Genomic DNA, 27,164 nt, shown 5'->3' on the forward strand with positions numbered 1-27,164 from the left:
ATGCGTTGTGCCGTTTTTCCAGCATTCATTAAATTTAAAAAGTATTCCGCATCAACAAGAAATTGTTTTTTTCATAATCTTAATAGCTTCATTAATATAATTTGGTTTTTAATTCAAAAGTAGAAACAATAAAAATAGAAAAATAGCAATAATAATAATGAAATCGTGTTGCATGTAATCTTGATAATCAAAAAGAGCTAAGTATAAAAGAAAATTCATTTAAAAAATAGAAGAAAAAATTTTTGTTTAAAATTATACAAGTTAATTCATAAATTATTTTCTTTTTTGAATTTTTGACAGGTGGAATTCAATAATTTTCAATTGATTTTATAAATTTAATAAATTAAAATGTTAATAATGAAAAATTTTAATCTTTCCAAAAAAAAAAAATATTATAAGGAAATTTATAAATGAAATTTAAATTCCGGTTTTATTTAATTTAATTATTTATGTATGAGTGTATACATACTTGTTGTTGAAAACCAGTTCAATTTGTACAAACAAATGTAACAGTACAATGATGATTAATAATACTCTTCCTCATTAATGGTAACATAATCGATTTAATCATTACCAAATTTTATTATTGAAATTTTGTATAACAATGTCTATGTATATATGTATGTATAAAATGAAATAATTTTGCACGAATATAGCGTAACGACCACATACTCGTAGCTACTACATGCTAATCATACGTTAGTATTATAAATCGAATAGAATTTGGCGTCTTATATTTATTTTTTATAGAGCAAATTTTAATATTATCTCTTAAACTTAGCATGTTTATATCATTTAATATTAAAAAATATTTAAAAACCATAAGAACACTCAAAACTTTAATTATTGGTCATCATATTATGCAATAACTGACACTTTGAAAACTACAGTTACTGTTTGTTACTACTCTCTATAGCCCTTGGCACAAAAACAAATTGTAATCATTGGCGCTTTTCAATAATAATAGGTAATTTCGGAATAGAGTGATAATTTTCGGAGCTCTAATAAAATTATAATACCTACAAAATCCTGCTTTGATGACAGTCTGAAACGTATAGGGGCGCTGCTATCTCCAATATCTTCAGCATGGAATACACAAACGTTGTAATTATCAAGCATTTTTCTTTGTTGAAAAAATTTCTTATCTTTGGTCGAAAATTCAGAAAACATCCTTTTTCCCCTTCATACTGCTCATAATTCTAATTTCACATTAATACCAAATCATAAACCAAATCATACATATTTCAAATTACCTCAATTCTATATTTACATACATTCTTGTATGTACACAAGTTTACTTGAATAAACTTTTGCTCTTTATTCATTTAAACGTTTAATTTAATTTTAAATACCGGATCCAAATTAATAAACAACAAAAGAAAAAATTTTTTTATCGTTTCAAAAGTAGTTACTTTTCAAAAAACTACCGCCATGCATAATAATATTTGTACATATTTATAGATAATGTAATTTTGGCAACAGGTGCATTTAGGTTAACAGAAAGTAAGATCAAGAAATTTAAAAAAACAAAACAATAAAAACCAAAACATCAAAAACAAGAAAAAATCAAAGAATGCAAAAGTGCACATTTTTTATTCCCAAAAAAAAATAAAATAAAATAAAAGTCGAGGGAAACCAACACAAAAAAAAGAAAACCAATCAAAAAAGCACGTAAAATTCAAATTATTATAAATGTACGTATATATGTAAACATGCTTTGCACATAAACACATATTTGTATAAATGTTATGAATACTTATTGATATTTTCATCGTTAACCTGTTGAATAAATTTGTAATGAGGGGAAAGTCTTGTTTGTCGCATAGCTTTTATAATATGTATGTATGAATATCAATGGAAATAGGTTTATAAGCAACCTTTTTCATAATTCAGGGTGTGTAGTATGTTATTCAATATACTCATAATATCGCGATCATTTATTGAACTTTTAAAATTGAAATTTATTTAAAAAAAATTGAAGCTGCCATCGTGACCTTTCCAGGCATCCCTCTTCCATCGGAGTTCGTCCGAGAGCTGAGTTACTAGAATTTATACTATTTTGGCGACAGGGAAAAAAAACAACTACAACAAGATTCAAGTGAACATTTCAATTTCCTCCAAAGATGGGAACTTAAATGTTTTTTAAGAGCCCGTATGTCTTAAGCTAATAGAAAACTGTAGTTAGTCCAAGTTGGAAATTTTTTGTAGTTTGACAGTTTTTGCAAGTACAATGTTCAAGGTTTGCTTAAAAATAAACATCTAAATATGTAATTGACATAACATTATTTATTATGTATTTGATTAGAGAAAAGAAATAAAGCTTCTCTGAACAACTTTTACTTCAATTTACTGAACAAAGAGAAACAGCAAAATATTTAAATTAATTTTTATTTTATTAAAAATTTAAATTTTTGTTTGAAATACCCTATAAAAAAATTAATCCTAAATTTACTATACAAACAAATTGAAATTGATTTCATTCATTGAAACGCAGTTACATGTAGGTACCCGAATAACCAACATTTTTAACTTTTATTTTTTTTTTTTTTGAAAAATTTTCTGAATATTTTCCAAAAGGCCAATAAACTCGAATTTTTCTTTTTAAAAATATTTTCATATTTTCTTGTTTTTCTTATTTTGTTAAATATTGTCGCTGCTACTGTCACTCTCTATTGTTGTTGTTATTGTTGTTGCTATCATTGTTGAGAATGAAATATACTTGCCATTAAAAAAAAAAAAAAACATTAAAGGTCCACTTTTGAAATTTTTGTTGCTTTTTTATTGTTTTTGTTATGTTAACCAGATATTTATTTATTATTGTATTTGTTCGTTATTATATTAGTATGTGTGTTGAAAATGTGAATGACAAAGAAGAAGTAAAATGCATTAAAGAAAAAACTAATTTTGTTTTTCTGTTTTTTATTTTATGTTCGAGAAACTAGGTCAGTCATGCCATTTAAAGTACCTAACTAAATATACACTATACCTATGTATAGATTGCAAGTTTTTTTAGTATGTTTTGTGGAACGCTGCATATCTGTATATATCAACTTCATGTATTTTTAAGAAAAAGTTTAAAGTATCTCTTTTAGTAATAATATTAAAACTTATTGTATATTTGGCATTACGCTACAATTTAAAAAAGGGGGCTTGTATAGAATAATATAAATATGTGTGTATAATGTGTACATGCATATATGCTTAATAATAATTTTTTTGTAAAAGAAATTGAAAAATTCATAAAAAATTTAAATGAATGAATTTTAGGTACCTGTACTTTGTATACTAAATGCTGACTCTGACTGATTAATTTTTTGCAATGGACAAAATAATAATATTTCCATTTAAATTTCATTGAACGAAAAATGGAATTTGTCATATAATTTGAGGTCATCCGGCCCCAATATTATTAAGTACATGTACAATATATTGTTGTATGGCGAAAATATTTAAAATTTAAGAAAATTTGATTTTTTTTTGTTTGTTATTATTGCTTGTGTTGCTTTCAAAACCAAAGACCATATTAAAACATTAATAATCATTTCTGTTTGTCATTAAAATAATTTTCGGAAAAAGGTAATGTACAATTTACGTGATAATATGAGCACAAAATATAATGTGCTTGTACAATGCGAGCAAAAATTTGCATGTTTTTTTGTTAGAAAATTTATATGATAATTTTTTGAAAGTGTAATAATTGTGAAGAAAAGTAATTTAAAAAAAATATGTAGAAATTGTAACGTGTATGCCTTTTTTGGGGACGGGTTTCGGTTTTTTTCATATTTTATAGATATATTGCGGTTATAACATTCATTTCCGATTTCATGTTAAATCAAGGATTTATATTACAAAGTTTATTGATCTTTACATACGTGCACTAATTTTCATTATAATTTCGAGAGACAAACTGAATATACACCTAATAATAAGTAAAAGCGTAACTTGTTATAAGAAAAATCTTTTTTGATTAGGAAGATAGGTGATGATTTTTGTTTGTAAATCAGATAATAAACGAAAATTTCTTTTTTAGAATTTTTGTTCTATATAACATTGTTGAATCTCTTGAAGTTAAATTATATTAAAAGCTGAAATAAAACTGAACTATTTAGAGGGAACATTTTTGAATAACTAAACATAGATACATGTATGGTTTCTTTCATTGCAAAAAAAAAATAAATATTGACAAATTGCCAATTTCATTTTTCCAAGTTTTGCCAGCAATTTTATTAAGCATTTATAATATTCCAATTTCAGACATTTTGTTGCTCTTACAAAATACCAAAATGCAAACACAAAAAACAAACAACTTATAAAAATTAAAATATGAAAAATTTAAAGAAAAAAAAAATGGCAAATATTTTTAGATATCACGAATTTTATTGTCAATTGAATGATGGTAAAAGTGTTTCTGAATTATGGGAATTTTCTTTTTTTTCTCTTTTTAAATTTCTCATTGTCTATAGGTAGTGCATACACTGATTATTACTGTATGGTTATAAATGCAGATTTGTACGTATACGTACACAACTAAAATGCATAATATATTAAAATATTCATGTGCCTATATATAAAATGTACTTTTTTTGTACTTGAGAATTCAAGACAAGTGCACATTTAAAGTAAAATAATCAGTTTTATGATATTTAAAAAAAAAACCAAAGCATAAAAATGTAAATTGCATTTTATTTTATGTTTTGCCTTTTAAGCATATTTCCAAAATAAAAAAATGGAAGCAAGTGCTTATTACGTTTCATTATATTCGGACGTTCGTCCGTTCGTCTGTCTGTTTACTTTACAACCTTTGAGAAAGAAAGCTGAAATTTTATACACAATTATTGTCGGAACCACTAAAATTTTTTTAAATTCTACAGAAGTCGAAAAGGGTCTACTGTCATCCTCTACCATAATGCAACTTAACCGAATATTGCAATAACAAAATGGCCATTTAGTTGACAAATAATTTAGTCAACTAAAACTTAAAAGTAAATTCCTCTAAATTATCGCTTCTTGAAATTCGTAAAATTTGAATTTTCGGGGTCTTATATTTCCGAAAATTCTAGCTTCTTTCAATTCAATTCATGCTTTCATTCTAATGATTTGAAATATTTTAGTATTCTAAGAAAAGTAATTCAAATAGGCAATACATTGCTTTTTAGAAATAAATATTTTCACTTGATCAAGGGAAAATTGCTACTTTACAAATCATTGCTTTGATTCGACTTTTTTTAAATTATTGTATTGTTTTTTGATACACATATAAGTATACATATATACACATACACACACATGCAATATGTCAATAGTTATTTTATGCTTATATGATTTATTTCGCGAGAAAGTTATTAAATGAAAATTAATTTTTTTTAGTAATAATAAAATACAATTTATTGCATCGTATAATATATACATTCAAATACACACTATAACATTTCCGACTTCAATGTAAAAATTAAATCCTATATAAACACTGAGAGAACTGAAAGATATAGACGTCCTATATAGATGCTGGGAGAACTGTAAACGGAAAATCATTAATTTGCAAATATTCGTATTGATACAAATTTTAATACAAACATAATAATCGATAATAAAAAGATTAATTGGTTAAAAACAATATGCTTCTTTAAACTTTGGCATAACAAGCGACAATATTTAAATTTTCGCACAAAAAAATTCAGTTTCATGCAGCAAAAATTTCTTGAACTTTTTTATATCAATCTATATTTTGTTTTTTTAATAAATCGTTCTATAAAATTGAATTGAATTTTCCAATAATTTCCCCGCAATTGAATGCTTACATTCGATATGGTTTTGACAGATTCCATAAGATACAAGCAATTATTTTACATTATATAAAATCTTTAATACAAGCTATTTCAAAATACGCACACATAAAATAATAGATGTATACAGGATTGGAGATTGTAAAATTGATTTTATAAGAAATTTTTGCATTACAAAAGCAATTTATGTGCTCATATTAGTTCAAATCAAAACCAAAAAAACTTACAATGTTTTATTAGACTTTCATTTTCTCTTTCAAATTTATTTTAAAATCATTAATTATTGAAATTTTTTCCTTTCTATATTTACTTACTAAACTATTGCAATTGTTTTACTAATAATAATTATTTAATTGGCATGAATTTTTTTTATGTTTCTTTCATGAAATTCTTATATATCTATACAAAAACCATAAAATGCTTAATTATTATTAAATTACCTAACGTTATATTTTAAAATCATGTTACTTTTTATGAGATTTACGGGTATTAAATGCACTATAAATAAATATTAGAAAAAATTGGAAAAAAAAATTTCTATGTGAATTTATTTATTAATTTTTTGCATATTAAAACAAACATAATTAAAATGACCGGAAATTGAGCATATTTTATGTATACTATGTATATATACATGATTTCTAAAGATTTTTTTACATGCTCAATAATAATGCCTACAGGGCAATAAAGTTTGTTTTCACAAAACGCATACTTAAATATTGGCAGATGCAACATATCGTATCCATGTAAAAGTTGATAAATTTATTCTAATTAAAAAAACAAATTAATGTGCCTGTTACAAGTATTTAATTTTGTTTTTATTATAAAATCAGTGATAGCTTACCGGAAATAAAAATACTTTCGCTAATTCTTTTCACTCACACTATTGTCATCAATATCCTCAAATTACTTAATTACAATCTATTCATACTTTATTATTAAAAATTTTATTATTTTCTGTTCCTGCAAATACTCGTACTTTGTACAAATAAATTGTTGATTGTTGTAAAAATGACATTTAACAGAATTTCTTATTCGAAATCGAAATTTCATGAATTCTATACAATATTGAATTTTATGATCGAGTTTTACAATTAGGAAATAAATAAAATGTTATGACAACATTAAAAAATATTGAAAGCAGAGACAAAATTTTGGCAATTAGAATAATTTAGATTTTTAATGAATTTATTTTAAATATACATCGAAAACTCGAAATCTCGCAAATTTAGAATAAATTTAATAATTTTTTTAATATTTTATTTAATTGCGATTTATTTTATGTTCTTCACAATATTGTAATGGTAAATAGCGTGACTTCCAAAATTTTATAAGAAGTTTCTTATTTGTTTTATAAAAATAATTCAAATAAATTTCTCAATCAAAATTTTGCATTTATTTTAAATTAGATGTCATTATTTTAATATTTACTCGTATCGTATTGGTTTAAGTACCATGTACTATTATTCTTTATTAAAGGCAAAAGTACAGAAATAACACAACTGTTGTAAAACTGTCGTAATAACTGTCTCTATTCGAAAAAATTCTATCGTATATTTTTATAATAAATGAAAATTTCCAACACAAAATTCTTACATTCTTAAGCAAAATCAAGGTGTCCAATTCATTGTTAAATTTTTAACTTATTTATAAATTCCTCTGTAAATTCTTATTTTACTCTTAACATTAAAGAATTACTATTATTACATACTTTATTTGTTACAAAACTTGTTTCGAAAATTTTAGAAAATAAAAAACCAAAGAAATAATTTAAGAAAAAAAAATTTATGTGCAATAAATTTTATTAAAGTTGTGCAATGTAATTATTAAAAATTATGAAAGATTCATTTTTCAAACCCAAAGTTGAAAAGAACTAAAAAAAAACAATAATCAAAAAAGAGAGAAAAACGAAATAAATAGAGAAAAAAGAAGAAAAAAAACCTAAAAGGTGAAATAGAGAATAAAGCGTTTTTGAATTCTTGAATTAACCGATAAGCCGGAAACCTGATTTGCATTTTACAGTTATGGAAATGAAAATCTTTAGTTAATTTTTTTTTCTCTCTTTTTTTATTACAGTTCGTTTTAGTATTGAAAAAAAAAAACACAACCTGCCGTGTTTGTCTTCAAATATAGCCAGTTGGAGTATCTTGCTTTGGCTTGACCATATTTTTGTTGTTTTTATTTTCTTTCTATGTTTTTGTTTTCTCTTTTTTTTGTTATGTTGCAAAGTTGTTTAGTACGACTTTATAAAGTTTTTGGTGTCATATAGTGGTATGAACTGCAATTTTAAAATTAAATTTATGCTAATTTCAAAAAGAAAAAAGAAAAACAAGAAATATTCACAAAATTTTTTTAAAATTTAAAAAACATAATTTTTTTTTTAAATTTTTTTTTGTTTTTTTTTTTTTCAGGGTAATCTTGTGATTTCACTTTGTATACCGAAAGTAATACAAAACATGCAGTACAAAAACATTCCAAATTGTAGCATGTTCCAAAATGGATAACTTGAGTAGCTATTATTCAGAAAAAAGCAGAGAGAACAGTCGGGAAAAATTTCCTGTTTTTTAAGTGCAAAAATAAAAAAAATAATGTTACCAAATTGTTTATTTTTTTTTAATAATACACATAACTTCAAATATGACATTCAAATGTGACATGTCTTCAATACCGTATGATTTTGTACTGCTACAGTAAATATGATCAAAAAGGTAGAAAAGCGGGTTTGTGTTTGGCTGCAAAAATTGAACTCCAGTGAAACTTTACTTACTCCATTTTGGCTTTCAACAATTGAAAATTGGCATTAAAATTTGTAGAGTATTGTAAAGAAATACTAAAATAAATTGCAACTAAATAAAGTTTAGAATTTATTAATTTGTTTATATTATTTTAGGTTACCAATATGGTCACTTGCTTTCAGTTTGACTTTATATTAGTACAACTTAATAACACCAGTCAAATAAGAATTTTAATCATCGGTCAAATAGATTTGTGATATTTATTAGAATTCACATGTTACAGCAGATGACGCAAAACCAAAATCATTCACATTAAATTGCCCTTTGCCGCAATTTATATATATATATATATATATATATATATATGTATGTATATACTATACATAATATAAAATCATTAAAACAAATTGAATATTAATTTTATTCATAATTTATATTAAAATAATTTTTAACAATTTTCTGTTATATTTTCATAGAAATATATATGTATACGTAAGTAAGTGTGTATGTATGTATGTGTGTATGTAGAAAAAATATATGTATTTTTAAAATTTTAATGAATGACAGAGAAAATGAAAAATTTAAGAGGTTATTTTTTTTCGAATTAATTTACATACATACAACCATAATGTAACTAAAATTTGATATTATGTAGAATATAATAAGAAGACCATAAACACACAATATACATGTAACAGATATACTAATATAATTTTTATTAATATGTAACATGGTAATGAAATGACTTTTTTTTTCTTTTCTATTAGAAGATGAGAGGTTGAGGACAAGCGTTTTAAAATGTTAAATTGTTAAAATATAAAAAAAAATTTTTTTTTTTTTTATTTCTTTTACATTTTTTAGGTTAATAAACTGTGAACTTTTCTGTTTGTAATATTTTATTCTAGCACATTTATTTGTAAACATTAACACAGTAAAGAAAAGCAAATAAATTTAATAATATAATTAAATAAATTAAAATATTTATTTTATAGTTTTAAGATATAAAATTAAAAATATATATGTATACAAAAAACATTTAATATTTTTAAAGTAAAAGATTTTTGATTTGTAGGCACGTGTATTGTGGCAAAATAAATTAAAAAATGTTGCATTATAGTCCAAAATTACTATTACGCGTACAATAATATTTAAGTCAAGTTTGTGACACTGCAATAATTACTGGATTATTAAAAAAACATGAAGTTCCTTTATCTAATGACATATTTCTACATGTAATAGTGCAATTATTTATTACGTCAGATATTATCGGACATATCGGTCAGAGCATAGTATTTCAATTGGAAGGGCCTATACAAAATTTTAAATTGTTTGGAAATTGAAATATTGGGTAATTGAACTTCAAAAGGTTAAATTTTTTTTTGATTTTATTAAATTTTTTTTGTCATTCTTATACACTAGGGTGGGTCGTATACATTATGGCGGAGAAAATGCGTACAGTTGATTTTTTTTAGTTAAATTTCAAGCTTACGGTTATTACCTAACCAACACCATTATCTCATGTTAATTATACAAAAGTATAATTAAATTACCTCTTTATATGAAAGAATTTAAATTTTCCGTTAAGTATTATAGAGTAAATTGTTAATATTACAATAAGAAATTTTATATAAGTATTATGAAAAAGAAAAAAATTGCATATCATGAGGGGCATTTTATGTACCCGTTGACATTTTATTGTCAACGGGTACAGTTGTTCTTTTTTAGTTAAATTTCAAGTTTAAGGTTATTACCTAAATAAGACTATTACCTCATGCTTATTATACAAGAGTAGAAATTGAACTAAAAAAAATTCGAACACTTACTTAGATTTTGAATCTATACGAGTATAAGATTATAATTAAAACAATTCGTTCGTTAAAACTAGTTGTTTTTTATACCAATGAATACACAATATGATTGGAGAAATGCATATTCACACATTATATTCCAACTTTTAATTAAAAATAAATTTTTCATAAAATGTGGTAACACTGTGCATTCATGTAGACATATGTATATATATATGAACTTGCACCTAATAAAAATTTCGATGAATACTTAATCTTTAATATTTTTTATATTACTTAATTATCAACATATTTTTCATTTCTTTGTTTGACTTTTGTTTTTCTTAATTTTCAAGTTAATGTCATTCAATTTAATACTGATAAACAAGAATTTAGCATTATTACCATTATTTACAAAGTAAAATTCCATAAATATTTTGAAATCTCTGTACTACTAACTTATGTAATTTAATTATTACAAGTATAGCTTATTAGAAGTGTTTATATATTAGATTCAGAATTAAGAATATAAGATAAATGGTTAATTTATTTTTAAGTATTTTATTACATAATATACAAGTAATTTTATGTATATATAAAAATTTTTAAAAATAAATATACGCAAAAGTACATAAACAAAAATTCCTTCAACATTTTTTTTTGTAGCCAACAACGAAAAAAAAAATTATCTATTACAATAAACCAGCTTTGAATTATATAATTATTTAGTATATACAAATATCTATATATACCGTATAGTAAATAAAAAAACATAAATTAATATTGAAAAAAGAAAAATAGAAATCAAATATTGAATAAAAAGTGGTTATTCCAAGTCTTGTTTCAAAATTCTACTCATGAATTCTTCAGAAGATTACGTGGCACATTTTACAATTCAACCCACCAAATCAACGAAAACTTATAAAAAAAAACATAAGTGTACTATAAATTTAAAATCAATCTATTCAATGTTCAATAACAAACAGATGTTCATACACATACTCGTATTATATACATGCATATTTAAATATGTAGATGTATTAACTAGATACTCATATAGTGTCATGTTAATAAATAACTTCGTTCGAAATGTATGTATACATAACTACATATATTTAGTAATATGGATAAATATCCGTTCGATTATATATTTCCATTTACCATCTAACTACTTAAATCTCTTTAGTGCCATTGCAAAAATAATTTTTCTATAGTAAATTTTTGCGTTTCGGTAATATAAAAAATTTTATTCTAACGATGGAATGTGTGAGCACAAAAAAGAAAAAGAAAATATTAGATATAAATATATAAATATGTATGTATGTATACATATATGTAAGTACATATGTACATAATGTCATACATTTTATTTATGTACAAAATTTTGCATGAAAATATTAAAAATCTTTTTTTAAGACTTTATTCTTATAAAAAAAAATAATAATAAAATTGCTTGTATACATTTTTAAAACACTTCACTGTGCTCACCTATATATTGTATAAATTATAATTAAATTTTACACAGCATGTACACTGAGCAGATATTTTGTGAGGCAGATTTTTATATAATACTCAAATATCCAACATAAAAATAATGATTTTAATATCTAAAATCTTATAGAGATATAGAAATTATATTTGTAATTTATATGCAACTAATTTTATTTTTTTTTTTACTTAAAAATGTTCTATTTAAAAATTCTTAATAATTAAATTTTTTGATTTGTATGTAATGTAAACGGAAATTTGAAATATTCTGTTATTAATGAAATTCCTGTTATTAATCCAGTAAATTTGCGTAAATCCTGGTTAAAATGATAAATGATGCAACTAAATATTTTTTGAAATATTTTCTATTTCGATTAATATCATAAACGAAATGTAGTTGAAATGCAAAAAAAAAATGTATGTTATTTTTGAAATATTAAATTAAAGAATTTATATTTTTATTTATATATTATTATAGCAACTTGTTAATTACAATAAGAAATTTTATATAAGAATTATGAAAAACCAAAAAAATTGCATACCATTACGGGGCAATTAATCAAAATCGTATAAAGAAAATCAATGCTCTTAAAACCCATGCTCTTAAAACTCATAATTTTAAGAGTAATAATTTTATGTGACTGTATTGATAGCGATTTTAAACTTACTACTTTTTTTCGATAATTGCAGGTTTTGATAATTAAGCAAAGATTTAAAAAATAAAAGTGCATGTTTGCATTCGAATAAATTTTAGTGTTAACAACCAGAAAATTATTAAAATTTAAATTATTACATAACAATAACAACAAAATTGATGGAAAAAATATTTCAAAAGCCATCAAGGTCAACTATTGTTTCCAAGGTATGGAAAAAAAACAGCATCAACAAATTTTTCTAAGGATCGTTGTAAATTTAATTTTACAAAATATTAAGTACAAAACTGAAAATTTGATACAAAGTTTTACATAAAAAATTATCGTATATTATAAATTCTAAATATTTTTAATATTAATTTTGCAATACAATTTGTCACTTAAACCGACAACAATTCTTGCTCTTTATTTTATGTACATACATAAATGTATGTATATATGCTCACACTTATATTATTAAAAGAATGCTATTTGTTTTTTAAAATTTCTACAATATAAACCTGATTGAAATTCGACATTCCTTAGAAAAATCAAAATAGAAGACAAAATTAATATGAAAAGAAAAAAATCAAAAAAAAAAAACTAAAACATTAGTAATAAAATATGTGAATACAAGAAATTTTTAAGCAGTAAATATGAGAAAAATTTTGATCTGTATACAAGAGCGCAAAATTTTAAATAAACAATTTTTAAAATATATATAAGTAAAGTATTAATGTTCAATTAACTCGCACTATACATACATACATAACGTATGTAATAAAAGTATAAACGAATGTAAATAATGTAATATTCATTAATAAAATTGTATATAAACTTACTATATGCTTAAATATTAAAAATGTTATACCACATATGTATTATACATATTCTTGTTTTATATAAATATATGTTAAAAAACCAGTTCCCGAACAAAATATACATAGCCAACTAGTATATAGAGTTGACCGTATTTTAGTATTTATAAAATTTTTATAATATATATATATATGTTTATTTACTAGTATAACTTATGTAAGTATTCTGAGCTGTAGGTTATTGTGTAAATAAATAAAATATTTTGTTACGTGAATTCAATATTTTTGTTTATAAATTATAAAAATTAGGGTTAGGTTCAATCAATATAAAATATTCAATTTACTAATTGTTTACACTCATACATACAATTTTATAATTTATTATAGTATATTTTTTAGGCTAATAATTGCATGCTATTTAACAAATATCTCACAACTTCGAAAACAGCAAAAAAAAAGCTAAAATACCAATTTTGTAAAATAATTTTCAAAATAATTTTAAAAAAATTGATAAAAATATTTTAGATTGATTTTTTATTTCTTTTAAAATAAAAATATAAGAAAATCAAAATAAATATTAAAACTCAACTCGTAAAATATATGAAAAGCATCCCACAGTGTTGTTAGTTTCTTTTTCCATTTGATACTTGCATAATTTATACATGAAAAATACAATTTTATAATTTAATTGAATTAAATTGCTAACAAATTTATCATAATCGATTTTATTTCCAATCCATTTTGATTTATTTTTCAGTCTCAGTTTCTTTTTTTTTTCGTTTTTGACATTTTATTTTAAAATGATTGATAATTATGATTCGAATTTTGCATCACAATATGGTAAGGAACAAAATTTTATGCGCTAAATCGTTAATAAATGAGATCCAATAGAATTAAATGTAAAGAGCACAAAAAAATGTTTTAATTAATTAAAAATATCGTAAATGTTAATAAATGTGAATTATGCCGGATTATTTAATATCCTTGTGTAATATTATACGACAAATTAAGATTTTCTTTGAATATTTCAATCAATAGCTGAGGCAGTTTTTTTTTTAAACCAAAATTTCGTGATTTAAAGAAAAAGCTGCATAAATTCAAAAAATTTATTTCATGTACTGTAATATTTAATTTTCCAACTCAAATTCCAATTATTTTTCTAAAAAATTTGCCAGATTTTGCCAGATTACCAAATTTATCTTTATATTGAGGTGCAATTTTTTTTTTTTAAATTAAATTGAGGTCAAATTCAGAGATGGTAGTTGTTCTTTGTATTTTACAAATTTTTTCAAAAAAAAAAAAACATAAGAACTATTATAAGGAAAATATTTCTATGTTTAAATTGTCCGCACTGTTTGTGTTCCATTAATAAAATTATTAAAATTATTGAAATTCAAAATAAAATACTTATATAATTTTGTAATATTTTGGTAAAGATTAATATTGTCGTTAATTATTATTGTATGATAATTGCTTTGTCATCGTTTTACTATTTTACTTTGTTTTAGTAAGCATATGAGATACATTTTGATTGCTTTTCGAACAAATGACGCTAATGAGAGTTATAAAAACAAAATTCCTTTTGAATTTATATTAATGCATTAATGCATACTTAAATGTATATGTATATATATTACAAAAGTATGAATAAAAAATTTATAATTAAGCTAAATTAAAATATGTAAGCCTATGTGAATTTGAGTATTATAACACATGTATAATACAAAATGTTACAAGGTTAAAGGGCTAAAAATTCATTATAATTTTTTTTATTTAATAAAAAATTTCAATAATAAATTTTGAATATAATAAAATATTTAATATTAATATTAAGTGTTGAATATTATGCAAATATTTTAATTATGCTTACTTAGGTCTATATATATATTGGTTATAATCATATAAGGAAAATATTTATTTAAAAGATATTTTTCTAAAAAATCGTTGCTTTAATTTTATACCATAATATACCCGTTACCAACAGAGCAAATTTATAAAATTCTTTTAAATTTAATTATAAAATTCATATTTTATTAGATGAGACGATTAGATAGATCATATTAGATGGGATTAGATGATGACTAAAACTTTGATTATATATTGATAACTTTGATCTAATTTCATTTTAATTTACAAAAAAATATTTACAATTGGACTATTTTATATTTTCCTAAATAAAATATTAATTATTCAAATCCAGAGTATATTTTATATAATTTCATTAAACAAATTTGGTATTTAATATTGGTACAACTTAATTTAAAAAGTAGTAGGATATATTTAGAAGAAATAGCCTTGTATATACGCACAATACCATCTTAACCTTCTAACTATTGGTAATAAATGGTAATTAATAAAAAATCAACTTTTTTTTCTATTTTCTTATATTCTTACTATCGATCTATTGCAATTGAAAGGAATTAATGAAAAATTGACTTGTGAAAAAAAAAATTTAAATGGATATTTTTGAAAATTCTATAAAAGCAAAATAATTCATATTATTATGCAACTGTGCTACTCATAACCATTTAACTATATTGGCGATAATTTAGCAATGAACAAACTTGATTTACAACATTTTGATTGTTCTTGAAAAGAGTGAGTTTACCAAAAATTTCGAATAGCGTTTCGGCAGGTACTGATATTTACACACAATCATAATCAATAATTTTTATATGAAATATTTCATGAGTGAATTCAAAACAGATCTCGCGTAAACAACAAATATTTTCTAAAATATATAAGTATTTATTCTTTTAATTCCCAGAAATAAGAGATATTATGTCGCTTTAAATTTTATGCATTGAACCTCTTCAAATTTATAACATGAATATTAGTAATATTAATCATTATATACTTAAAATACATACAAATGATTAAAATATTAAAGTAGTACCTTCATCAATTATTAATTATAAAAATAATACCCGTAATAATCACCATTCAACTTAATTAACAGAATCAATATTAAATAAGAAATTCTAAAAATGTTTCTTTAAATTTTAAATTTGTTTTAAAATTTTTTTGATATGACGTAATGAATTGTTTGAAATCTTTATATAAATGACACAACAGAAGTTAAATTTTTTCATAAATTTTTTTTTAATAGAAAATTAATATCTCTATTCACTAAAATGATTGTGTGGATATGTACAAAAACACATACATATATTATAATTAATAATATTATTGATGTAGATACAATATAATTTCCGGGGATGAAATGTCTATGGAATATCGTATAGATCAATTTAATGTTTTTCAATGATTTCATCATAGCATATTTTTTTTTCTTTATTTATCTTTAAAATATTCTCATAATTGTATTTATTTGAGTTGAAGAAAAAATGTCAAAAGTTAACTTGTTATTTGTGGCTTTTAATTACTATTGTAGGTATAAGTGTGTGTGTGTGTATGGCAAATAAAGGTTTTTAGAATATATACAAAATGAGAATAATGAATTGCAGTTTTATTGAAGAAAAAATTTAATACTTATTTATTAAAAATTTTGCTAAAATGAGTAATTTTTTTTTTAATATTACAAGTGATTTTAATGAAATTACTCTAAAATTATATAACTAGTGAATAATAGAGGATTATGTAAGGGGACTATGAAAATGAGAGAGAAATAACATTTTAAATAAGTATTGTAGATTAAATTAGATTTGATTAGAGTAAATATGGGATAACAATGCACTATGTCCATTTAAGCAGAGATCCACTATACTTAGATAAGGCTAAATAATCCGAGGGCCGCCAGGTATCCGGATGCTCCATTCGCGACTGGGCTATTTGTGCACCACACAAGGTCGTTAATAATGTACTGCTGAATTACTGCAAAAGTGTAACATGGTCAAAAAAGATTCTTTTTTAATTAAATATGTAGGACAAATATGTTATAGATAATTTTCTCAATTTGATTTTATTTAACCTTCCAATATTACTTCTAGAAGATTGATTCCCTCTCTCAATCAAAAAATTTTATCCTTAAAAACTTCAAACAATTTGCTATCGAGAACTTTAACACCAGTTCCGGATCAGCTTGTATTTAAAATAGCATTCATGTAAAATTTTATAATATAAACTTCAAGTTTTACATTTTGTGACGAACATACCTTTACAAATTAAAAAATACAAAGTCCTAAAATTGAAGCGTAAACAAGAATTCGAATCTAAAATTACAAAACAAATTTACAATAATTTCATTGTAGTTTCACATTTCATTATTTGAACGTTTTTGTAAAAAGAAAATTTATAAAGAGGAAAATGAACAAGACAACCATAAAAAATCTTTTAAAATAATAATAAAAATTTAATATGAGTAATTTTTAAATTTAGACAAATAAAAAAAAACAAAAAATATGAAGAAAAATGAAATTCATTTAAAATTATGTGAACGACGTTTGACATTTAAATCGGTTTTAATTTTAAGAAAACTTTTCAAAAAAAAAAAACGTGATCTCTTTTTTAATAGCAAAAATTACACTACCGGAAGAAAATTAAAAATGACATTGTGGGAGCTGTCGCTTTTAATTCTTATTTTTTATTTTTCGTTTTAAATTTAATTAATTATGATACTTTAATCATTCTGGTTTTGCTTTTGAATTGCAAAATCAAAAAAGCCTATTTAATGAGAAGCAATAGATAAAGTGGAAATTTGTCATACTTTTGAAATCATCAAGGACTGATTATACTCTAAATTAGTGAATTAAAAAAGTCTTAAATTAATCCATTATTTCAAATTTATCTTAGAGTAAATTATCTTACAATAGAGTTTTGGAATCGCGTTCTTGTATTTGATGAATGTGCATATTATTTCTGTAGAGCTAAAAAGAATAAAGGAGCCTTAAAAAGAACGTATCGGAGACCAGAATCAGAAGCACTACTAAAAAATAATAAGGAAATGAGCAACATTGAATTTAGAAACACAAACAAACATAGATGGCCTGTCGAAACTTTATATAAGTTTTATTAATTTGAAGAAATGATTTTCATTTAATATCACAGTATTGTACGATAAATACATAATATAACAATTAGATTTTGTACCCATTTAAATACTGAAAACTGACTTTATTCTAAAAAGATACTTATGTATTTGTTATATATTGGCGATACAAAAATATATAAAATAATTAAATAATTAATTTTAATTGAATTTATATTTTTCAATTGCACATTCTTCAAAGTTGTTAATTATACTACTAATATATTCGTATATAACTGTAAAAATTCTTGTTTCTTAATACATTCTTTGTTATACATTATAACTATAGAATTTTAAATCATAAAAAATACTTAAATAATAAATCACCATTAAAAATCAAATAAAATCACTTTAATTTTAAATTAATTTTCAAACAAAATATTTAAATTCAAACCTTTGTATAATATTTTTCCATTATTAATCATTTCTCCCTCCCCAAAATTGCATGAACTCATGAATGATTACATAACATTCATAACACCTGCATTCATTTAATATCACAATAAAGTACATTAACATATACATAGATAAAAAAATTTTCAATTTCCTTACGGAAAGCATTTAATTATATATAAAGCGTATTTAAGGGGCTTGTTATTTTTCCTACATAAATTTCTCGAAATTTATGTGCATAAAATTAAAATTTAGGCATAAACACAATTTTTTTTTTTTAAAATTAATTTGTTTTTTAAAAAACAAAAAAATTGAAAAATTAAAAAAACTTTGCATAAAAATTCACAATTAATTACAAGTATAAAGTAATTATTATTTTTTTTTTTCATTTTAGACAAATCTCCTACTTGAAAACCGTCAACTGTCAAGACTACCCACACTATCATCATACAAACATTGTACATAGTTGAAGTAATAAACACCTTCTTAAACTAAAAAATTTTGGAATTTATGAATGAATTATAAATAAATTCTAAATTTAGAAATTAACATTTAATTTTTTATTTTTATGAATAAATTAATCATGTATATACATATTGTACACTATATAATTTTATTAAGAGCCGTATATGTTTAATAATAACATACGTACACATTATGGTATAAAGCAATTAAAATAATTTAATTATGTTAATCATAGGCAGAGTAAAATTATTTAAAAATATCTAATAAATTTCTAAAATATGCACTCATAAATTAAACAAGTATAATAATAAAAAATTAAATAAATTTTTTATTAACCTAATTTCTTACATTTTTTGCCATTTTGTATCTTAGTATAAGGACTGTTATTGTATAAAATATTTTGTTGTCATTTTTATACCCAATAATTTTTTACACCTCGCTATATTGTATACTAACCGCCTTTTCAGTTCAAATGGAAAAAGTGTACTTATTATTAATAATGAAATTTATAAAAAACAAAATGTACTAAAAATATTTTAATGGCGAATTCAAATTCAATTACATATTTACTTAATAAATCTTATACAAAATAAAAAATATTAATTTATGTACAATTAAATCATTTTTGGATTTAATTGTTGTGAATAAAATAATTTTTAACATTTTAAGTGAATATTTTTATATCTTATCAAAATTGGAGCTCATTCAACTTTAATGTTATATTATTTTTTTTATTACTTACATGGATTGTTGGTACTACATACTATTATGTATATGATTTGTTATATACAAGCTGTATACATGTTTAAACAAAATATTATCCAAATAAGTATGAAGTGAAATTGAAACTTTGAGGTATTCATAGAATATTTTCCTATCAGTCATAATAAAATAAAATATTCCATCAGTTTTGTGGAATAATAAAACTGTATAACTCAATTTAGTACAAAATTAAGATTTTGTAATATTTGTAATTTTCGTATTTAAAATTGTAAATCCAGAAAAAATTATTCAAATGCGAAAAATTATAAATTGAGAAAAATATACTTTCAAAAAAATTTTTTAGTCAAATTATTTATTACAACAATGTATTAAAATTTAGTTTAGTTTAAAAATTATGTTAATAATCATTTTTTCCAAGGTAAATAAAGAATTGAATTATGTTAAATAAAAACGCTAAGCTTATTCTATAAAATCTAGTTCGTGTTTTCAAATTTAGATAGTGTTTTCAAATTTCCCCAAAAAACTACTTTAAATCTTTGAACTTAATTTATTTATATAGCTATAAATTCCCATAAATGAAATTTTAACTAAACGTCTAAGAATTACGAAAATTTTCTTTTAACTAAATTGCTTTTCAATTAAATTAATAACAAATTATATTAAAATTAAAAAAACACAATACCTGTTGGTACATAATGCCTGCATTTGTACATAAGTATAAAAATGTGCACTGTTTGTTAAAAATTAACTCTAAAATTTTAATGCGCAATGTATAAGTAGTTTACGTAATAAATTTAATATAGATTTATATAAAAATTAAAATCTGTAGACTCTACAACTAGAATCATAATTTCATGGGAGGATTCAATTGATCCTGTATACATACGGCTTCTTATTTATTGCAACAACTTGTTGAATTTTTCACTTATAACAAACTATGTAACACCTAGAAAATTTTATATACTTAATTGTTAATTCCTTTATTCATTTACACTCTCTTAAATGTTAACGAACAACTATATTCCTTGGCAGTATTCAAAATTTTTTTAAATATGATTAAGAATAAACCGTATACATTAATAATATTTTCCCATATATGTGATTATACTTTTAAGGGTAAAACGGAAATTTAACTTATTGAATTCTAAAAATAATTATGTAAAATTGTTAAAACCTTAAAAAAAAAGAAAATTAAATAAGAAAGTATTTTTACAATAAATTATGATTGGTAATTATTTCTCATTTTTAAATTTTTTTTTGTTCAATATTTAATCATTTCTAATTTTAGATTTCTAGATTTTACACGCATACAATTAATAATTCTGGTATACCGAAATCACCTTATCTAAATTAACATTATTAATAGAAAATCAATAATTTTAATAAAGAAATTGAAAAAAAATAAAATATCTCTAAAATTTTTTAGGAGTGTCCACTTCTTTTCAATTTTATTTTTGAATTTTTTCTTATATATTTATGTATATCACGTACGTACACACATTGAAAACAAATATACAGTCGATTCTTAGTAAATAGAAACCTAAAATAAACTTAATGAATATTATTTATTAAGCTATTATGATTATGAATTTAAAAATTTCAGAAATTCTGTGTATTGTTATACAAGATTTCTACATAATTTTATTGGTGAGAAAATAATTATAGAGTATAACACTCTAGATGTATAACACCTAAGGTGTATAACACTCCCACCTACATCAATTTATAAAAAAGAGCGTAACTATGTATTGCAATTAGGTGTTGAAAAAATTCTAGTATAAAGATTATTGGCAGCACTGTTATACAAAAGTATAAAACGGTTATACTGTAACGACCATTCACAGATAAAATCACTGATATTTTTTTTTTTTATTTTGAAAATTATAATTGAATGGAATAACAAATAAAAATAAATTTTCTATTTACAATATTAATTTTTTGAAAAACGAAAATTGGTCTATCTAAATATTAAAATTTTATGTTTCGTAGACCTTCGATAGCAATATAAAAGAAAAAAGTTTTAAAAGTATTGACATTTGATAGAAAAAGAAAAAAAAATTTTTAACACTTTCTTTTTTTTTATTTTCAAATTATTGGTTTTTTTTTTTTGTTTTTCTATACTGATAACAAACAATCGATTTTATTTTAAAGATATTTTGGAGTCTTTTCATGTAACATTGAATTTTCCTTTAAAGAATTTGTATATAAGTTTATGTTTATACTTAAAAGTAATCGTAAAATTTTGAGGCAGATCAAATATTGATGATTTCTATTATCTATGAAAGTATGATTAAATTTTTTTATATTTAATGTTTGCCCCTAATATATTCAGCTCTTAATATAGACAAAATATTTTAAATCGATGGAACGAAGGGATAAGTTTTATTTACGTAACTGGAAATTAATAATTTAGATTTCAAACTTATGAAAGTTTAAAAACTGAATTTGGAAGACAATTAAATTGCCGAATAATTTGTGTTATACGTTTAATACGATAGAAAGAAAAATTTTGTCTCGGAGACTTTATTAAATTTCTTCTCTTTAAATTTAAATTTCAAAATATAGTTTCGCTTATATTAAACTAAATTTTTTTCCTTCACTTCAATTTTAATAATTAATAAATTAGAACTAATAATTGCTTCCTGTTAAGTAGTTCTATTTTAGTAGTATTTTAATTAAGACAGAGAAAAAGGTAATAAAATTATAAATTTGATATTGCTTTTACTTTAGTCGATATTGTAATTTTTTATATAAGTGGCTACTAGCAATAATATTTTTATTTATATTTATTTTATACAAAATTTCATTAAGATTTTTTGAATATTTTTGCAACAAGATGCAAGAACATTCAACGCAAATAATATCTAGTTGAATTTTTGGCTAAATTCTCTTTAAAATGCATTATTAATATCTAATTTATATATTTGTTTTCTTTACATACATTTAAACAATATTATTTATCAATTTGGAATGTGTTTACCCACAGTGTACTTTAAAATGTATATGTCCTTTAAAATATTGATTCTAAACAAAAAATAATTAGGAATAATATTCTTTCATTGTTTTATAATTATTCTTGGACATTATTTTCTATAACTACATTTTAATTAATTTTCAATTATTTTTACCTCTTGCTTAAATTAACTCTCAATTGAAAATAATTAGTAAGGTACATGTAATGTATTCATAGATCATATTTTATTAATTTATTTTTAGTAATATTAGGTATTCAAAATATTATGTTAATATTTTCTTAATTAATAATTTTTAAATCATTACTATAGAAATTGTATTTAGTTTAATACTTTTTTCTTCTGTTATCATTATATTTCCTTATTTTTTTTTTAATGAATAGTCTTAGAACGAAAAAAGAATAAAGTCATGTACATTACGTTCTTTAGTAATTTTAAAAAATTGTTAAAATTAACATTTAAAAGAGAAAATTTTCATAATATTTATTCTCTTTAAAACATTTCTCTCTCTTCGTTGATATATTCATATTAAATATATATATTTATACCAAAAACTCTATATCATGAATTTAATTCAAATAAATTTCCTCATAAATAATTAGATTTTCAAAAATTACTTTGAATTTATCTTTATTATTTATTTTTTAAATTTAATCTACTATCAAAATAACATAACCTATCATATCGTAATTTATTGTATTTTCAATTTTCTCTTTTCTTTTAATTTCTCTCTTTAATTAAAAATAAACCCCATACTCGTATCCACATACCAAGCATTTAATTTAACATTTTTTTTAATGTGTTAGCTATACTATTATATTATTAACAGCAACATTTACTTCTCTCTTCATATAATGTTGAGAATTACAGAGTTTTTGTTTTGATTAAAGTATTTTTAAAACAACATGTTATTTTACTATGTGTATAAACAGTCTCGTATACAAGATCATATTATATGTATATGCACAAGTAACATAAATTTTATAAACAAAACATAATAACAAAATAAAAAAAAAATTAGTAGAAAAACAAAAACAAAAGACTATTATAAGTTTTAAAAACTTTAATTTATCATGATGGTGACTGGTGAGTATATATTGTTAACCTAAGTGAGTAAAAACAAATGAGTACAATAAAACTCTCGCAAAGAATAAAAACAAGGTAAAAAAGAAAATAGAGAGAAATAAAAGAAAAAAAACTTGATCAACGAGCGTATGTTTTGCTTACGTCTTAAAGAGATCAACAGGTAACAATAATATACACATGTATATACGTTATATGTATATGGTGTAAGATATCTTAATAGATTATGTAGAGGTATACTATAGCATATCCGTAGATATATAAATTTTTTTTTTATTATTTAACTTATAACATGTTGTTTTTGTAATATTATTTCAAGAAAAGATATACAAAACTGCTAGAAAAAGATAAAATAAATATAATAATAACAAAAGTGGAAAAAGAAAACTAGAAAAATGTAAAGTGAAATATGTATATATTTATATATATATTACCACAAATGCTTAATCAACCACAGGTATGCGACACGTAACATGAAAATTTAAATAATTGTAATTTTATTATTTAATTTTTGCCCTTTATTAATTCTTTTAAGAATTACTATTTTCTTCACTTTTAAATTATTTTGTTCACCACTAAATTTTAATATTTTATATTTTTCAATTAAACCAATATTTTATTTTTAATTAATTCTCAAAAAAAAAAACAACATTTTATTACAATATTACAAGAAATTCTTTAATTATATTAAATAACTAGATATATAATTTTTATATATATATATATATATATGCTTTTAATTTCTTATAACTTTATTCACTTCATATATTTTATAAATATATACATAACATGTATATATATATATATATATATCTTAATATAAATTTTCAAAGATGGCTGACTTTTAATATGCCGATTGAATTTTATATTATTTATTCAGTAATATTGAAAGAATTTCAAATTCTTATTTATAAAATATTTATATATAATTTTTATTTTAAAATAAAACAATTATTTTAGAAATAAATTTTTTTAATATACGAGTATTATTTGTAAAATTAAGTTGAAATAATATTAGTATGTATGTATGTATTACGTATTTCTCACTTAAAAATTAACTTCCTGGTTTTATAAAATACAAAAAAAAAATTGCAATAAACAATTCAAATGTTAAAATTTTTCAATTTTTTTAATTTGACAAAGTTATACAGTAAATTAAAATAAAATATAAACTTAATATTATAAAATATTTTGAACAAAATTTTATAAATAAATAAACAATAAATTTTAATATTGAATTTTTTTTCTTCTTCACTTGTAATTAAATGTACTTTTAATTTTTTCCTTTTCTTTTTTCTTTCTCTGATTTATTAGTTCTGTTTTTTAAAAAAAAAAGTGATCTTAACAACTCGAAGGTTAAACGCCAACTAAACAAAAATTTTTTCAAATATTAAAGAAATGTAAATAAAATTTTTAGTATATAGGTAGGTACGTACATACTTAGTATGTTTTCATTTTATTCTTTTTATTAACCAACTTATTTAATTTACCTTCATTTTCTATATATTTTTTACGTTATACCATTCTCACCTTACAGTCAGTTTGTATTTTGTTTAAAAATAAATTTAAGAGAGATTCTCTTCTCATAATTTGTATTTACTGTAGATTTTTACTGTAGATGCAATGGTATTTGAAAAATTATTCTCTTTATAGATTTTGACTTGACAGTAGTTGAAATGTGTGATGAAACTAAATATTTTTATTGTTATTATGCATTCTACTAGTGAATTTTGAATTCAAAATTTGTTTTGAATTCACTGCCTTGGAATGAAATATACAATTAATTTAATGAATTCTCAAATTAATTTTCTTTTTTTGAAATGGAATTTAATTGGATTTCATATATAAATTCAAATTTTTTATATGAATATAGTTAAAATGTTATACATAAATATAGAGAGTTATAAAGAGAGAGGAAATCAAGTAGTATTAATCGTTTTAATTAAATAACAAGTGTTTATATAAAATGGTACATACATATATATTCAATTAAATAAACAAATTGTTGTTAAAAAATTTTTGAATTAGTAATTATTTTGGAAAAAAAGTGCATTCTAATTTCAATTTAATGAAAATGTTGAAATAATAAATTAATTCTCTTTAAAATTTTAACATTTTAATTTTTATATTATCATGTTTACTCTTCTCACTTCTCTTAATTTTAGTTATCGTAAATAAAATAAAAGAGAAATTGGGATGAGAACACCTGTTTGCCTGTTTGTTAATATTGATGTTATTTAACTGCTTGAAAATCATCTCTATAAGACACTATAATATAACAAATATTGTGTTCTTTAAAAATAAAAATGTTTTTTTTATTTCTTTTTTTTTTTGTCATTAATAACTGGTTTACAGTTTGACAGTTATTTTAACTCATCATGTAATAATGTACGTTTATATATTTGTTTATGTTTTTTGTTTTCTCTTTATTATTTTTTTTTTTTATGAACATCTCATTTTTGTTCTTAATACAAGACTATTTTGTTATTATAATTGAAAAATTTACCGCAAAATTCATTTACAGCTTTTTAAAATTTAGAATATTTTGATTTATAACATTATTACTGTATATATATTTTTGTGTATGTAATTGTATATATACATAAATATTATGTTAAAAAATATTTTTTATTTTATTTTCTTTATTTTATAGGTGTGAGTTTATTTTAGAATTACAGAACTATTTTACATAAACGAATTTAAATATGATCGAAATTTAAAATTAAAATTAATTGGGTTTTGTATTTTAATTAATTAATATATTTGAAAACATTTAATAAAGTTTCTCTCTTAAGTCTTTCATTTGCTGTATTGAGAGAACAAAAAAAAAAAAAAAATTTAAGAAGAGCTGAGGAAGATTAATTTTAAATTATGCACTTGAATTTAGATCTGTTGTGTCTGGATAAGAAAGAAATGTTTATATGCGAAATTGTTTTCAATAATGATTAGTTCTTAATTTTAAGGCTGAAGTATTATTGAGAATATTGAGGATTTTTTTTTCATCCCCTGTGAGTGGAATTAATTTAATAAATTTTCCTCTTAAATTGAATGAAATCTTACTAATTTATCCCTTTCTTGGCAGAATTTTTGTATTCTAGTTTGGATATATAAAATTATTACATCTGTACGAATGCGATGTTCGTTTGTAACGTTAAAAAAAATGATCTGAGATAGAGACTTATTTTTGGTTTTAGGTCACCATCGAATTCTGAGTCAATTTAACCAGATCTATTCATCCTTCTGCCTCAATGATATCTCAAAAACTAATTGAGCTAATTTTACCAAATTTTTCACAAAT

At 21.8% G+C, this 27,164-nt stretch overlaps 1 protein-coding gene across 1 annotated transcript in view; it reads right to left on the minus strand.

Moving 5' to 3' along the window:
* Positions 1-24,469, minus strand: part of LOC129612663 (unconventional myosin-XV) — a 93,395-nt gene extending 68,926 nt beyond the window's left edge. The window contains exon 1 of the mRNA XM_055526370.1: positions 24,301-24,469. The gene's annotated coding sequence lies outside the window, so the exon portion shown is untranslated. The remainder of the gene's footprint in view (positions 1-24,300) is intronic.
* Positions 24,470-27,164: the final 2,695 nt, after the last annotated feature.

This window comes from Condylostylus longicornis, unplaced genomic scaffold (genome assembly GCF_029603195.1).
Source record: "Condylostylus longicornis isolate FDR11 unplaced genomic scaffold, ASM2960319v2 ptg000075l, whole genome shotgun sequence".
Taxonomy (NCBI): domain Eukaryota; kingdom Metazoa; phylum Arthropoda; class Insecta; order Diptera; family Dolichopodidae; genus Condylostylus; species Condylostylus longicornis.